The sequence below is a fragment of the Pantherophis guttatus genome, chromosome 2 (assembly GCF_059756535.1).
Source record: "Pantherophis guttatus breed Tessera chromosome 2, ASM5975653v1, whole genome shotgun sequence".
Lineage (NCBI taxonomy): Eukaryota > Metazoa > Chordata > Lepidosauria > Squamata > Colubridae > Pantherophis > Pantherophis guttatus.
In genome coordinates, this window is record NC_142064.1 from 264,389,054 (window position 1) to 264,406,269 (window position 17,216).

At 49.5% G+C, this 17,216-nt stretch overlaps 1 protein-coding gene across 1 annotated transcript in view; it reads right to left on the reverse strand.

The window, feature by feature from the left end:
- The window catches only part of LOC117657215 (uncharacterized), a 46,916-nt gene extending 31,131 nt beyond the window's left edge, over window positions 1–15,785 (reverse strand). The window contains exon 1 of the mRNA XM_087885239.1: window positions 11,669–15,785. The gene's annotated coding sequence lies outside the window, so the exon portion shown is untranslated. The remainder of the gene's footprint in view (window positions 1–11,668) is intronic.
- Window positions 15,786–17,216: the final 1,431 nt, after the last annotated feature.

A 17,216-nucleotide genomic window follows, 5' to 3' on the forward strand; every position in this document is an offset into this window, starting at 1 on the left:
AGCTGGCCTGGCCTGAATAGGTTTTATGGGTTAGTTTTTTAATTGTATAGCTAGGGATTTTGAATTGGGGAGGCTGTTTAATTTAATTTATTTTTAATTATCTTAACTTTTATATTGTATGTTATTTTAATTCTTGGCTGTTCACCGCCCTGAGTCCCTTCAGGGAGGATATAAATTAAATAAATAAATAAATAAATAAATAAATAAATAAATAAATAAATAAATAAATAATAAAGGAAGGAAGGAAGGAAGGAAGGAAGGAAGGAAGGAAGGAAGGAAGGAAGGAAGGAAGGAAGAAGGCAAGAATCAAACTAAAACATCTCCAGGACATACAAGAGAAAGGCGGATTAGGACTACCAGATTGGCAAACATACTATAAAGCGACATCACTAATTTGGATAAGAAATTGGATAGAATTTAAAAACAAAAGGGTATTAACAAAGAGGCTGGCACGCATTCTTATGTGAGGGAAGAGATAAACATCATGGATATTTTCAAAACCACATTATTAGAGGACCTTTGCTTAAAACAGGAGGGGGGAGCGGACTTGGCAGCTATTACTGAGACTTGGTTAGGCCCGGAGGGAGGGGTCCCCCTGGTTGAGATGTGCCCACTGGGCTTCAGAGCGTTCCATCAGCCGAGGACCCAGCGGAGGGGCGGGGGGGTGGCGGTTATTATTAAAGAAGATCTTGGTTCGAGGGAAACCACTGTGCCACAGACGGCCGGATGTGAAACCCTCTTTGTGAGATGGGGTCATGGGGCTCAGATGGGCCTGTTGTTCACGTACCTGGCTCCCTGCCGCGTGACAACGGCCCTGCCCGAGCTACTCGACGTGATAGTCATGGTGGCAGTTGATACACCCAGGCTTATGGTCATGGGTGATTTCAATCTGCCATCCGTTGGTGAGACGTCTGAGATGGCCCGGGAGTTCATGGCTTCCATGACGGCCATGGACGTGACCCAGTTAGTTCATGGCCCCACCCACAGGGAGGGTCACACTCTGGACCTGATTTTTGTCTCTGGCCAGTGGTTGAGTGGCCTTGTTATAGGGGATATAGACATGGAACCCTTGTCATGGTCTGACCACTCGCTCCTTCACCTAGGTCTTTGAACCGCTACACCCCGCCGCAGGCGCCTGGGGTGGACCCATCTTGTAGGGTCCACCCCAGGCGCCTGATGGATTCTGATAGATTCCAGATGGAGCTTGGGCCATTTCCTGAGGTTCTAGCACATGACTCGGTCGGGGACCTGGTGGCGGCCTGGGATCGGGCCGCTAGCGGAGCCTTAGATCGAGTCGTGCCTTTGCGGCCTCTGAGCCGGTGCCGATCCCTCGTGGCTCCTTGGTTCACTGAGGAGCTTAGGGAGATGAAGCGCCAGAAAAGACGCCTGGAGAGTGGTTGGAGGGCCAGTCTCACCGAATCTGATCGAACACTGGTAAGGTCGCATTTTAAGACCTACCTAGTGGCAATAAAAGCGGCGAAGTCCAATTACTTTTCCGCTCTTATTGCATCATCAGAGAATCATCCGGCGGCCCTGTTCAGAGTGACCCGCTCCCTGCTTCAACCGGGAGTGCGGGAGGACACTCTGGAGGGAAGGGCTGAGGATTTCGGACAATATCTGTATGACAAAATCCCTTAGATCCGGTGGGATTTGGACTCTGACTGGGTAGATCCAGGTAGGATGACGAGGAATAGTCTTGAGAATGTTATCTGGGAAGAGTTTGACTTTGTGACTCCGGATGACGTCGACAGGATTTTGGGGAGACTTAATGCGACCACATGTTTACTGGACCCGTGTCCCTCCTGGTTAGTACTGGCTTCCCGGGAGGTCTCACGTGGCTGGCTCCAGGGAATTATCAATGCTTCGTTGAGTGAGGGTCACTTCCCCGCTACCTTGAAAGAGGCGGTGGTGAGGCCTCTCCTCAAGAAGCCCTCCCTGGACCCGGCAGTATTGGCTAACTACCGTCCTGTCTCCAACCTTCACTTCGTGGCGAAGGTTGTTGAGAGTGTGGTCGCACGACAGTTCCCACAATTCCTGGAGGAAATGTCCTATCTGGATCCATTCCAGTCGGGTTTCAGGCCTGGGCACAGCACAGAAACGGCATTGGTCGCATTGGTTGATGGTCTCTGGAGGGCTCGGGACAGGGGTTGCTCCTCTGTTCTGGTCCTGTTAGATCTCTCAGCGGCTTTTGATACCATCGACCATGGTATCATGCTGCACTGGTTGGAAGAGTTGGGGATGGGGGGCACTGTGTTATGGTGGTTCTCCTCCTTTCTCTCCGACCGGTCACAGTTTGTGTTGACAGGGGGGCAGAGGTCGACCTCGAGGCCTCTCATCTGTGGAGTGCCGCAAGGGTCGGTCCTCTCGCCCCTTCTGTTCAACATTTATGTGAAGCCGCTGGGCGAGATCATCCGTGGCTTTGGGGTGAGATACCAGCAATATGCTGATGACACCCAGCTGTACATCTCCACCCCAGGCCACCCCAGCGATGCCGTTGAAGTGATGTCCCAGTGCCTGGAGGCTGTACAGATCTGGATGGGGAGGAACAAGCTCAAGCTCAACCCTTCCAAGACTGAGTGGCTGTGGTTCCTGGCATCCCGATATAGTCAGCTGACTCCATCGCTGACTATCGGGGGCGAGTCTTTGGCCCCCTCAGAGAGGGCGCGCAATCTGGGTGTCCTCCTGGATACGCAGCTGTCCTTGGAGGAACATCTGACGGCTGTTGCCAGGGGGACCTTTTGTCAGGTTCGCCTGATTCGCCAGTTGCGCCCCTTTCTTGATCGGGATTCCGTGCGCACAGTCAATCATGCCCTCGTCACCTCTCGCCTGGACTACAGCAACACTCTCTACATGGGGCTCCCCTTGAGGAGCACCCGGAGGCTCCAACTGGTCCAGAATGTGGCCGCGCGGGTAATTATGGGAGCTGCATGGCGCTCCCGTATAACACCGCTCCTGCGTGAGCTGCACTAGCTCCCAGTGGTCTTCCGGGTGCGCTTCAAGGTGTTGGTTACCACCTTTAAAGCGCTCCATGGCATAGAACCTAGTTATCTTCGAGACCGCCTTCTGCCACCGACGACCTCCCATCAACCCATGCGCTCCCACAGAGAGGGCCTCCTCGGGGTGGCATCAGCCAAGCAATGCAGGCTGGTGACCCCCAGGGGGAGGGCCGTCTCTGTGGGGGCTCCCACCCTCTAGAATCAGCTGCCCCCAGAGATAAGGAGAATCCGAGACCTCCGTGCCTTCCGCTGTGCCCTTAAAACTTTCCTTTTCCAACAAGCCGGGCTGGCCTAACAAATCTTTTAAATGATTTTAAATTTGTTTGTCTTTTTAAATTTTGGGCCAAATTGAGATATTTTCTTAATGTTCTTAATGTATGTATTATGTGTTTTTATTTGGCTGTACACCGCCCTGAGTCCCTAGGAAGAAGGGCGGTATATAAATTTGAAGTAAATAAATAAATAAATAAATAGAATAAAACGTGGCAAGAGATCAAAAAAATGCATTATTTATTTATGTATTGGACTTGTATGCCGCCCTTCTCCCGAAGAACTCAGGGCAGCTCACAACACTAAGAACAGAAAACACAAAAGTTAAAAGACAAATTCAAGCAGAATATCCAATAAATAAGGTTAAACGTGGAAATACAAATTCAAATGTAAGATTTAGGATTTTAAAAAGCTACAAAATCAGTTTAGAGTCAACCCAGGCCCGCCCGTTGGAAGAGCCAGGTCTTCAAGGCCCGACGGAAGGTTCGGAGGTCTGGGATTATCCGGAGCTCCAGGGGTAACATATTCCAGGGGCTCCCACAGAGAAGGCTCTCCCGCTAGGGGTCACCAGTCGACATTGTCTAGCCGAATGTACCCTAAGAAGGCCAACTCTGTGGAAGCGGACTGGGCGATGGAAGGCTACCGGTGGCAGGAAGAAAAAGTGCAGAGGAGAGCAACCAGGATGCTTAGGGGACTGGAGACTAAAACATATGAAGAACGGTTACAGGAACTGGGCATGGCTAGTCTAGTGAAGAGAAGGACCAGGAGAGATGTGATAGCAGTCTTCCAATATTTGAGGGGCTGCTACAGAGAGGAGGGGGTCAAGCTATTTTCCAAAGCACTAAGGAGAGATTCAACCTAGAAATAAGGAGGAACTTTCTAACAGTGAAAACAATCAACCAATGGAACACCTTGCCTTTGGACATTGTGGCAGCTTCATCACTTGAGACTTTCAAGAAAAGATTGGACATCCATTTGTCAGAAATGGTGTAGGGTTTCCTGCTTGAGTGAGGGGGGGGTTGGATTAGATGACCTATAAAGTCCCTTCCAACTCTCTTAATCTGTTAAAAAGATTATTCATAAATGGGAAACATTCAAGACAGTTGCCAATCTTCCCAGGACTGGACATCCAAGAAAATTCACCCCAAGGCCAGACCATGCAATGGCCAGAGAAATTACTAAAAAAACAAAGAGTTATATCACAGACTCTACAGGCTTCAGTTAGCATGTTAAATGTTAAGATTCATAACAGTGCAATTAGAAAAAGACTGGACAAGTATGGTTTGTTTGGAAGGGTTGTGAGGGGAAACCCTCTTCTCTCTAAAAAAGTCATAGCAGCATGGCTGAGGTTTGCAAAGTTGCATCTGAACAAATCACATGACTTCTGGAACACTGTCCTTTGCACAGACCAGACCAAAGTGGTACCAAAGTATTCTAGCGTCAAAACTGAGGTCATCTATCCAATAGCTTGTTAGATCAGGCGCAGGGAAAGGAAGACGTGACCAGCTCGATACATTTAGTAACTTTATTGCAACAGTAACAAGACTGGCTCAGCGCTGCTGGAGCTCTCCTTATTCACTCCGGCAGATGCACCGCCCCTAAGACAGCTATTCAAACTTCCCGCCCGAGGCTGGCAGCCAATCCAGGCGGGTGTCCTTATAAGGACATAACAAGCTAAAGCTTGGCTAACATAGGATTATGCAACAGGACAATGGACACAAAACACATCAGCAAATCTACAACAGAATGGCCGGAAAAGAAAAGAATCAAGGTGTTGCAATGGCAGTCAAAGTCCAGACCTCAACCCAATTGGCGGGACTTCAAGAGAGTTGTGCATAAAAAAACACCCACAAATCTCAATCAACTGAAGCAATGTTGTAAAGGAGAATGGGCCAAAATTCCTCCACAACGCTGCAAGAGACTGATAAAGTCATACAGAAAAGAATTACTTCTAGTTGTTGCTGCTAAAGGTGGTTCTCCAAATTATTAAATCATCCTTTTTTTACACATAACTTCTCTGTTTTGGCTTTCTTTTTATAAAATAAAAGATGACCTGATGTAATATGTCATGTTGTTCCTTTGTTGTATTAACCTACTTTTAAGAACTTCTAAGGACCAATTGATTTTTACTATGTCCCAATATATATAATCATAGAAGTCAAGAAGAGTGTACTTTTTTTCACATGACTGTTTATCTGGAAGTCCTGAAAAATATCTCAATCGTACCTTCTGTGCTAATGTCAATTCTGATCGGGACACCTTGCGCACGGTCACTCACGCCCTCGTCACCTCCCGTCTGGACTATTGTAATTCTCTCTACATGAGGCTCCCCTTGAAGAGCACTCGGAGGCTCCAACTGGTCCAGAATGCAGCCGCGTGCGCAGTTCCATTCTGGTTTGGCCGTCTTCGTGGACGGAGGGAGCTCCTGCGTCTCCTGGTCCCCTCCCGGGAACTGGGCAGGATCCGGCCGTCGAGTGCGTGGGCTGGGTTCCCGCGCCTCCGGCCGGGTCTCAGACCTCCGCCCGCTGGCGATGCTGGTCTTCTTCTCCGCCTGGGTTATGGATTACTTGTCGCTGGCTGTCGTCACCGCCCGGTACGGAACTGCTGAACCCCAGTAAGTCTCTAATGTCACACTTGTCTTTTACCGGTTCGGTGGTGGCTGGTTCCGGTCGGGGGTGCGGGTTTCACGGCTCCCTCTGGTTCCAATCCCGGTGTCCCTCGGTTGAGACCAGTGCCCTCCCTTGGTGGCTGCCGGGACATGGTGGCTCTTGTCCGACCTCGCCGGGGTGGAGCTGGCCTCCTCCGCAGGGGTGGTGTAGGCCCTCTCTGCTGGGGCGGCGCTCCCCAGGTGGTCGATGCTGTTTGCTGTTGTTCTGCTGTAGTTGGCCATCCCTGTCGGGTTGGTGCAGGCCTCCCTCGCGGGGGTGGTTTAGGCCTTCCTCGCAGGGTTGGTTTGCGTCTTGTCTGGGGTGTGGTTGGTCTGCTTGGTAGGGCTGGTGTAGGTCGCCCTTCCCAGTGTGTTGGGTGCCGACCTTGCCGGGGTGATGTGGGACTACCTCATCGGGGTGTTTCCGGCCTACCCTGTCTGGCTGAGGCAGGCCTACCTCTTCGGGGTGTTGCTGGCCTACCTCATCGGGGTGTTGCAGGCCTACCTCGTCGGGGTGTTGCAGGCCTACCTCGTCGGGGTGTTGTAGGCCTACCTCATCGGGGTGTTGCAGGCCTACCTCGTCGGCGTGTTGCAGGCCTACCTCGTCGGGTTGGTTTCCTTCCACTCCCTTCCACCTTTTCCCGAGCTGGTCGATGTGACGTCTACAGACCTGTCCATCTTCCAGCTCTACCCGATAGGACTTCGGGCCGGTTGTGCTCTCGATCTTCCCCTTCAGCCATTTCGGAGAGCCGTGAAAATTCAAAGCGAAAACCGGGTCTCCTATGGCGAAGGTGCGAAGTTGGTGGCTGGCGCTTGCGGGTACCTCTGAGTCGTATTGGGGGTGCAGTCTGTCCAGTGGTGACCGGAGTCTTCTGCCCATCAACAGCTCCGCCGGGCATTTTCTTGTGGTGGCATGCGGGGTGATGTGTTGGGTGAGAAGGAAGTTATCGATCCACTCCTGCCAATCACCCGTGCCCATTTTGGTGAGCGCTTCTTTGGTGAGCCTCACCATCCGTTCCGCCTGCCCATTTCCCGCTGGCCTGTACGGTGTTGACAGGGCATGGCGTATGCCCAGTCCGGCCAGGAATGCCTCCATGGCCAAGGACATGAGTTGGGGCCCGTTATCGGAAACCAACACGTCCGGCAGTCCATGGGTGGCGAAGATACGGCGTAGAGCCCGGATCGTCGCTTCCGTTGTGGTAGATGCCATGGGTACCACCTCGAGCCACTTGGAGAAGGAGTCAACGACGATGAGTAGGTGGCGCCCTGCATCGGACCCGCGAAGTCGATGTGGATCCTTGACCAGGGGCTGCTGGGGGTCTCCCACTTCATTGGTTCGGCTTGGGGTGGCACTGAGCGTACTTCTTGGGCCTCCGCCGTCTTTTCGTCCACTGGCAGCTGCTGGTAAACCTGGGCCAGGTCCAGTTTGGCAAAAATTGAGCCAGTCCCTAGGGAATGCAGCAGATGTTGCACCACTGGGACTGGGTATGCGCTCTGCGGCAACGCCTTATTGATGGTACACTTATAGTCGGCGCAGATGCGCACAGATCCATCATGCTTCATTCGGGTCACAATGGGGGTTTCCCATGAAGCATGATCGATAGGTTCCAGAACTCCTTGGGCGATCAGCTTATCTAGCTGAGCATCTACTTTTGGCCGCAAGGCAAACGGAACCTGGCGGGGCTTCAGCCTAATTGGGGTGATTCCCTTGTCCAGATTAAAGGAGATTGACTTTCCCATAGATTTCCCAAGCTTACCATCAAAGACTTCCTTGAACTCTTCGATGAGATTGTCGAGTTCGTCCCTCTGGATCTGATGGATGCCTCCGATTGATAACCCTAGCGGCTTGAACCACTCCACTCCTAGCAGGTTCGGTCGGCTGTGTTCCACGACTGTGATGGGAAGTTTGCCTTGGAATTCCTTGAAGGCGATGTGGAGTGTGGTTCTGCCCAGGACACCGATGGGTTTTCCGCTGAAATCCATGAGCCTCGACCTCAGGGGCTTTAACTGGTTCTTTTCACAGGCTGGCTTCAGGCGCTTCAGATGTTGCCAGTCCATAATGGAGTAGATGGAGCCTGAATCTACTTCCATTGTGAACGGTGACCCCTCTGCCAGCAGTGTCACGTTGAATTTGGTGGCACTGTCGTCGCTTGTGTGGGCGATTGTGGTCTGGTGCACTGCTCTGTTGTGAGGATATTCGTTGTCTCCGCGCCTGGACTGGTTCGAGGACCATTTGGATGTCCTCTGGGTGTCTTTGCGATTTTCGCGGAATCTTGGCCTGGGTGGTTCCGGGGCTGGATCTGCTGCTCTGCATGCTTCGGCTGTGTCCCCTCTTCAGGCAACGACGGCAGGTCGTGTCCCTCCATCTGCAGTTAGCTCTGGGGTGGTCACCTTTGCAACTGCCACAGCGTTCCCCCCGGTCACCATGTTGGGGATTTTCCCGCCTGGGGGGGCGGGAAACCTTGTGTACGGCCATTTCCTCATCGGATTCTGATGGCGTGGCGGAGTCATCTGAGGAATTTGGGCCCGACTTCTGGATCTTGTGGATCCCTCTTGCCTTCACCATTGTGGCGGCCGCTTTCTCGGAAGTCTCAGCAGCTGTGGCTTCTTCAAGGACTTCCTTGAGCGGAATCCTCTTGCTGTTCAGGAACTTCTTCTGGAGACCCACATCCTGCATCCTGAAGTCGATGCGGTCTCGGATGGCATTATCAACATTGTCAAACTCGCAATTGGCAGCGATTTGACGAAGTGCTGCCACAAACTCTTTAATGGATTCACCTTCCCGTTGATTCCTCTGCTGGAAGGTGAATCTGTTTGCAATTGGGGTGCCTGTGGGTGCGTAGTGTTCCTGCAGGACTTCCTGCAGGTCACTCCAGGACATCTCCTCAATATCTCTAGGCGCCACGAGGTCGATGGCCATCTCTAGGATGTCAGAGCCGCAGTGGGCCAGGAACAGGGCTCTCTTGCGTTCATCGTCGAGGTTCTGGTAGCCATTTCCTCGGAGGAATTGCCGGAATCTGACCATGTATGACCTCCATTTCTCTCTTGCCGGGTCGAATGGATTCAGCGAAGCAATCGGTGCTTGCGGGGTTGCCATTCTGTAGGATGCCACGGTTAGGTGACTTCAGCTCGGTTAAGGCGATCATGCCACGCGTCTTGCTCAGGTTCTCTTCTTAGTCCTTCGTCGCCAGTGTTAGATCAGGCGCAGGGAAAGGAAGACGTGACCAGCTCGATACATTTAGTAACTTTATTGCAACAGTAACAAGACTGGCTCAGCGCTGCCGGAGCTCTCCTTATATTCACTCCGGCAGATGCACCGCCCCTAACACAGCTATTCAAACTTCCCGCCCGAGGCTGGCAGCCAATCCGGGCGGGTGTCCTTATAAGGACATAACAAGCTAAAGCTTGGCTAACATAGGATTATGCAACAGGACAATGGACACAAAACACATCAGCAAATCTACAACAGAATGGCCGGAAAAGAAAAGAATCAAGGTGTTGCAATGGCAGTCAAAGTCCAGACCTCAACCCAATTGGCGGGACTTCAAGAGAGTTGTGCATAAAAAAACACCCACAAATCTCAATCAACTGAAGCAATGTTGTAAAGGAGAATGGGCCAAAATTCCTCCACAACGCTGCAAGAGACTGATAAAGTCATACAGAAAAGAATTACTTCTAGTTGTTGCTGCTAAAGGTGGTTCTCCAAATTATTAAATCATCCTTTTTTTACACATAACTTCTCTGTTTTGGCTTTCTTTTTATAAAATAAAAGATGACCTGATGTAATATGTCATGTTGTTCCTTTGTTGTATTAACCTACTTTTAAGAACTTCTAAGGACCAATTGATTTTTACTATGTCCCAATATATATAATCATAGAAGTCAAGAAGAGTGTACTTTTTTTCACATGACTGTTTATCTGGAAGTCCTGAAAAATATCTCAATCGTACCTTCTGTGCTAATGTCAATTCTGATCGGGACACCTTGCGCACGGTCACTCACGCCCTCGTCACCTCCCGTCTGGACTATTGTAATTCTCTCTACATGAGGCTCCCCTTGAAGAGCACTCGGAGGCTCCAACTGGTCCAGAATGCAGCCGCGTGGGTGGTTATGGGCGCACCTCGTTACGCCCATGTAACACCTCTCCTGCGCGAGCTGCACTGGCTCCCAGTGGTCTTCAGAGTGCAATTCAAGGTGTTGGTCACTACCTGTAAAGCGCTCCATGGCATAGGACCAGGATATCTACGAGACCGCCTTCTGCCAGCAACAGCCTCCCACCGACCAGTTCGCTCCCACAGAGAGGGACTCCTCAGGGTACCGTCGGCCAAGTTATGTCAGCTGGCGACACCCAGGAGGAGAGCCTTCTCTGTGTGAGCTCCTGCCCTCTGGAATTAATTGCCCCCGGATATTCGTAACTTCTCTGACCTCTGGGTTTTTCGCTGTGCCCTCAAGACCCTACTGTTCCGACAAGCGGGGCTGTCAAATTGATTGATTTTGAATTGGGTCTTAATTTGGGGTTTTAAAATTCGGCCAAAACTATTTAATGGTTTTAATTAATTTTAACTAGGATATTGTATATTTGTATATTTGTATTTTAATTCTGGCTGTACACTGCCCTGAGTCCTTCGGGAGAATGGGCGGTATATAAATAAAATTATTATTATTATTATTATTATTATTATTATTATTATTATTATTATTATTATTATTAATCAGGAATCTGATCAATTTGATGTTTGCTCATATGTTGAGATTCTAAGGCCGAAGTTCAGGCCTCAACAGTCTCCTGAGGCCATGGAAAGGTTCACAGGAAACCACTAGCCTGTCTGTTAGGCACGTGACCAAAATCACAAAAGGCATGCTTGACTATTTTTATAATTTCTATAATTTCTATATTTCTATACTTTATCTGTCGTGTCCCAACTGCCTCTTATGTAATGAAGTGAAAGCAAAGAAATGTATAAATATCTGCCTTTCATTATGCTCAGGGTTTCTTCCTTCTTAGAAGGGACCCATCTTTATTAAGGTGAAGAAATGTGTTCGCTTATCAACAAACACACTTGAACTCTCTTTTATTTTATTGAGCCACACCTGACAATCTGCATGACACTAACTTGACAGATGTGGGGGCTTTAACTGACCAAATGAGGCCTAAAGCCTCTGCAAGATTTCAAGCACCAGTTATGCCCATGGAAGCCATGAACTCCAAGTAAAGGCATAAAATACTTTCCACAACCCCTTTGGTGACATCCCAATTGAAGTAGTCCTCACTTACTGACTGCAATTGTGTCACTAAGCATTTTATTTCCAGCTCCTTTCTCCTGGCTTGGAACCGGACCGGATTTTTCTGCCTACAATTTGTTTAGATTTTAACGTGTATGTATTATTTTCTGTCTCTAAGCCGCCCACAGCTATGTCATGGTAAGGTTGGTGGCCAATACATTTTATATTTGTTCCATCCAGAACAAATGGTTGCCCAATCTCCCCTCAAAACCCTCCAGTGAGGGAGCAGCCACAACCTCTGGAGGGAAGCCATTCCCAAAGAACCAACCTCCACTTGAAAGAGGCTTTTTCAATCTTCCCACCAGCAGAAATTGCAGCCACCAGTTTCCCAGCCTGCAGCACCAGTGGGCTTCCATTTGGGGAGGGAAGGAACCTGCAGCAGCAGCAGCTGAGAGGCTTCAGCCCAGTTGCTTCTCCGCTTCCAGCCCAAGTTGCTCCCGGACTCTCCTCCCACCTGCAGCCCTCAACTCACCTGCCAGCTGCTGCTCCGACCATGGAAACAGCACAAAAGCCGCTCTGCACACCAACTTCCTCCCATGAGTCATCCGGAAGAGGAAGTTCCGCTGCGCTTCTCCTCTCATCCCATCCTTTCTAGCAATGCAGTACTCAATGGTTTAAAGACTCCTTTTTTAAGCGCAATCAGGGATGGCACCATTGATGGCTTTCTAGGCACAGACGTTGCCTGACCGCCATCTAGAGACAGGAGGTGGTAAAACACGCCTGTCCATTCTCTACCAAGGCTTTTGGGAGATGTTTTCCGACTCCTAGCAGCCGACCTTTGCAACTGAGCCAAGTGAAAAAGTGAAACGTGACGCTACTTAGCTTCGTATTTGGTGCCTTTGGGTCAGTCTTGATGCCTGGCCTTTCAGTTTCCTTGGCAAAGGTTTTTGGAAGTGGTTCCCTCCTTTTCCTGCTTCGTAGGCCTGCTTACTTCCTTCCATGTGGGGATAGCTCCATTGAGGATTACACGTTGAGTACGATTTGTCAAGCAGTTAGAAACTCACTTTCTATAGCATTTCTCTGGTTCACTAATTGTCAAAGAATGAAATAAAGTTTGTTTGGCATGATCTGTTTTTGATCAACCCATGTTGCCTACTGGTTATAACTTGTTTGCTTCTGGGTGTTCACAGATTTGTTGCCTGGATATGTTTTCCAAGATGTTACCAGGTATTAATGTCAGGCTGATCTGTCTGTAATTTCCTGGACGAGTTTATTTTACCTGTTTTGAAGATGGGAACCACATCAGCTCTTTTCCAGTCCTCAGTTACAGGTAATCCTGAATTTACCACCACAATTGAGTCCAAAATTTATGTTCTTAAGTGAGGAATTTGTTAAGTGAGTTTTGCCCCATTGTACTACTTTTCTTGCCTCATTTGTTAAGTGAATCCTTGCTATTGTTAAATTAGTAATACGATTATAGCACAATCGTTAAGTGAATCTGATTTCCCAATTGACTTTGCTTGTCAGTAGGTCAGTAGATCACATGACTTTGGAACACTGCAACAGTCATAAATGTGAATCAGTTGTCGAACATCCGAATGTAAATGACATGACCATGGGGATGCTCCCATGTTTTCCTGAAAATAAGACTCTGTCTTATATTTTTTTGAACCCCGAAATAGGGGCTTGGCCTTGTTTTTTGGGGGGGGTGTTTTATTATTTTCAGGGTGCAGGAGGCCCTGGGCGGCCTGAGCACTCACAGCAGGGGGTCCGGCAGAGAGAGGGTCCTTCTGCGTGCCGCCATCAAACCCCTCCCCTCCTGCAAGTGTGTGTGGAACATGAGCAGCCTGAAGGCGCCAAGCCGCAGGAGCACTTGTGTACCTTTGCTCATGTGCCTCCCAGGCCTCACCACATCGATGTGGCTGACTATCCATCAGGGCTGCGGCTCCCTTTGCCCATCATCGCCTCTCTGCCCCGGCTGCCCACAAAGCAGGGGTTTCCAGCTGGGCTTTTGAAGCTGCAGAGGCAGAGTTTAGAGGAGAGAAAGAAAGACTTCTGCTGCTTTCTTTGCGTGCAGCCAGCCAGCAGAAGCAACAGAAGTCTTTCTTTCTCTCCCACAAACTCCGCTTCTGTGGCTTCCAAACTCCAGCCAGGGCAGCGGCTGCTCTGGGAGTGTGCTTCCCGCTCTATGGTGATAGTCACTGGAGGCCTCCCCTTTCCCCCCTGCTTTTCTCCACTCCAATCACCCTGTGGTCCCTCCACCCAAGCGCTGTCCGACTGGAGCACCCGCCAGCAAGCCCAGGAAGCCCCTTCACATTGGGAGTCACCGGACAGGACGTCAACCCGGCCGGACTCTTCCTGGGGAGGAGAACTTCGCGGGACCCTTGCCCGCCCTCCCTTCTTCCTGCAGGCCCGGTTACTCTTCTCTGGTGCCTGGCACTGAGATGCCAGGCAGCTACGCCGAGAGCAGCCCCAACAAATGCAGCTTGGCTGGCCTGGCCATGGGCAGCACTCTGTGCCCGGGGTTGAGCTTGGCCCTCAGTGGGCCAGCCAGAGCCTTCACAGGCAGCAGCAGCAGCAGCAGCAGCAGCAACACCTGCAGTGCCTCAGCCACCGCTGGTGAGAGACCTGTGCCTCTGTGGCGCAGGCGCTTGGTGTACGGTCAGTGCCGGGGCGGCAGGGGGGCACATGAGTTTATAGGGATGTGGCTTTCTCGGGAGGGTTGGGGATGAGGGACCTGTGTGTGTGTGCGTGTGTGAGAGAGAAAGGGTTGGGTGGGGTGGAGAGAACATTGCTGGGCCACCCAACCAAACAGAGGAAATAGATGAACTTTTTGCTAGTCAGCTAACTAAGGTATGTAGGAAGCACATCCCAATAGTAATGGGGGAGTTTAACTATCCTGACATCGACTGGGAGACAAAGTCTGTGCCAAGTGGAAGATCCAATAGGTTCCTAACAAACCTAGCAGACAAAAGTAGAGAAGGGAACAAGGGTATCATCCATATTGGACTTAATCGTCATGAACAGAGATGAAATAATAGAAGGTGTTGAAGCTACAGGAACCTTGGGTGTAAGTGATCATGCAATATTGGAATTCAAGATTATGCAAGCACAAGTAGTAGCACAAAGTCAAACTAGAGTCTTGGACTTTAAGAGAGTTAATTTCAATAAATTTAGAGCTTGGATTCCACGAAGGATTCATCGGACGAGAATCCTCAAGGGGAAAACAATTCAAGCAGCTTGGGAAATTTTGAAAAGTGAGATTATAAAAGCCCAGTCTAGCCCAATACCAATGAAGAAGAAAAATAACAGCTCTCAAAAGAAACTAGCATGGCTGCACAAAGCGTAGACTCAATTTACATAGACTTCTGTAAAACTTTTGATTCAGTGGTACACGACAAATTACTTCTAAAACTAAAATCTTATGTCATTTCTGGACTCCTACATAAATGGATAGCTTCCTTCCTGTCAAACAGACAACAAGTGGTCAAAATAGGAAGCACTCTATTAAATCCTGTACTTGTTAACAGTGGTGTTCCTCAATGCAGTGATTTAGGTACAACACTCTTTATACTTTACATAAATGACCTTTGTGATCATATTAAAAGCAACTGTGTTTTCTTCATTGCTGATGTTAAACTATTCAACACCACCGACAATGCAACTACCCTTTAAAAAGACCTTGACTATGTGTCAGATTGGTCTAACAAGTGGCAACTTCAAATCTCAACCAATAAATGCTCTGTCTTGCACATTGGCAAAAAAAATCAAAACATAAAATTGAAATTAGATGGACATGGAAAAGAAAAATGTCAAAGAAACAATTGGTCCTTTTTGGGAGAAAGTGGCAAGAAGGTGAGAAAGCAGTACTACTTAACTCGTTTTTTGCATCTGTCTTTACACAAAAGGAAAAAACAGTCCAACCTATCAAAAACAGCACCACAAAAAACAGATTAGGAACACAAGTTAAAATAGGGGGGGAAATGGTAAGTGAACACCTGTCTACCCTAGATGAGTTCAAATCACCAGGATCGGATGGATGACACCCCAAGATTCTGAAGGAACTGGCAGACGAGATCTCAGAACCACTGAACTATATCTTTCAAAGATCCTGGAGCACAGGATTTTCCAGCCAGAGGACTGGAAAAAAGCTGATGTAGTTCCCATCTTCAAAAAAGGGGGAAAAAAAATAGATCCAGGAAACTATCAGCCTGACCTCAATACAAGGGAAGATTCTGGAAAAGATAATCAAGCAATGAATCAGCGAACACCTAGAAGCAAACAAAGTAATTTATTTATTTATTTATTTATTAATCAAATTTCTATACTGCCCTACTCCTGAAGGACTCAGGGCGGTGAACAGCCAAGATAAAATACAGATAATACAAATATTAAAAATCTCCTAAAATTATTAAATAGTTTGGCTGAAACACAGATTAAAACATCCAATTTATAAAATCACGAATTAAAAATTTAAAAGAGGAGAGTTAGGCCAGGCCAGCCTGCTGAAATAAAAAAGTTTTGAGAGCATGACGAAATGTGCGCAGGTCCGGGATCCTCCGTATCTCTGGGGGGAGCTCGTTCCAGATGGTAGGTGCCCCCACAGAGAAGGCTCTCCCCCTGGGGGCTGCCAGTCGACACTGTTTGGCCGACGGCACCCTGAGGAGCCCCTCTCTATGGGAGCGTACTGGTCGGTGAGAGGCTATTGGTAGTAGAAGGCGGTCTCGTAAATACCTCGGTCCAATGCCATGGAGCGCTCTAAAGGTGGTAACCAAAACCTTGAAGCGCACCCGGAAGACCACCGGGAGCCAGTGCAGCTCGTGCAGGAGGGGGGTTCACATGGGAGCGCCACATCGCTCCCATAACCACCCGCGCAGCCGCATTCTGGACCAGTTGGAGCCTCCGGGTGCTCCTCAAGGGGAGCCCCATGTAGAGAGCATTGCAGTAGTCCAGGCGGGAAGTAACAAGAGCATGAGTGACCGTATTTAACGAGTCCCGATCCAGAAAGGGACGCAACTGGCGAATCAGACGGATATGATAAAAAGTCCCCCTGGCCTTGGCCATCATGTGCTCTTCTAAAGACAGCCGTGAGTCCAGGAGGACACCCAAGACGCGAACCCTCTCCGTGGGGGCCAATGACTTGCCCCCAATAGTCAGTGATGGCACCAACTGACTATATCGGGATGTCGGAAACCACAGCCACTCGGTCTTGGATGGGTTGAGCCTGAGTCTGTTTCTCCCCATCCAGATCCGCACGGCCTCCAGGCACTGGGACATCACTTCAAGGGCATCATTGGGGTGGTCCGGGGTGGAGATGTACAGCTGAGTGTCGTCAGCATACTGATGGTACTTCACCCCGAAACCACGGATGATCTCACCCAGCAGCTTCACATAAATGTTGAACAGAAGGGGTGAGAGGACCGACCCTTGTGGCACCCCACACACAAGGGGCCTCGGGGTCGACCTCTGCCCCCCTGTCAACACGGACTGCGACCGGTCACAGAGAAAGGAGGAGAACCACCGTAGGACGGTGCCCCCCACCCTTAACTCCTCTAGCCAGTGCAGCATGATACCATGGTCGATGGTATCAAAAGCCGCTGAGAGGTCTAATAGGACTAGGACAGAGGAACAACCCCTGTCCCGAGCCCTCCAGAGATCATCAACCAACGCGACCAATGCCGTTTCCGTGCTGTACCCAGGCCTGAAGCCCGACTGGAACGGATCCAGATATGACGATTGATCCAGATGAAATGATCCCAAGAGCTTCAGCGGCATTAAAGGACAGGGTTTCGGTTGGAGGCTTTTAAGAAGAGACTGGACAGTCTCTTGTCTGAAATGGAATAGGGTCTCCTGTCTTGACCTGTGGGTTGGACTAGAAGACCTCTAAGGTCGCTTCCAACTCTGATACCGCAATTCAGCCCAAAATTTCACTGTTGCTAAGTGAGACATCTGTTAAGTGAGTTTTGTCCCATTTTACAACTTTCCTTGCCACAGTTGTTAAGTGAATCACTGAAGTTGTTAAATTAGTCACACGGTTGTTAATTGAATCTGGCTTCCCTGTTGACTTTGTTGGTCAGAAG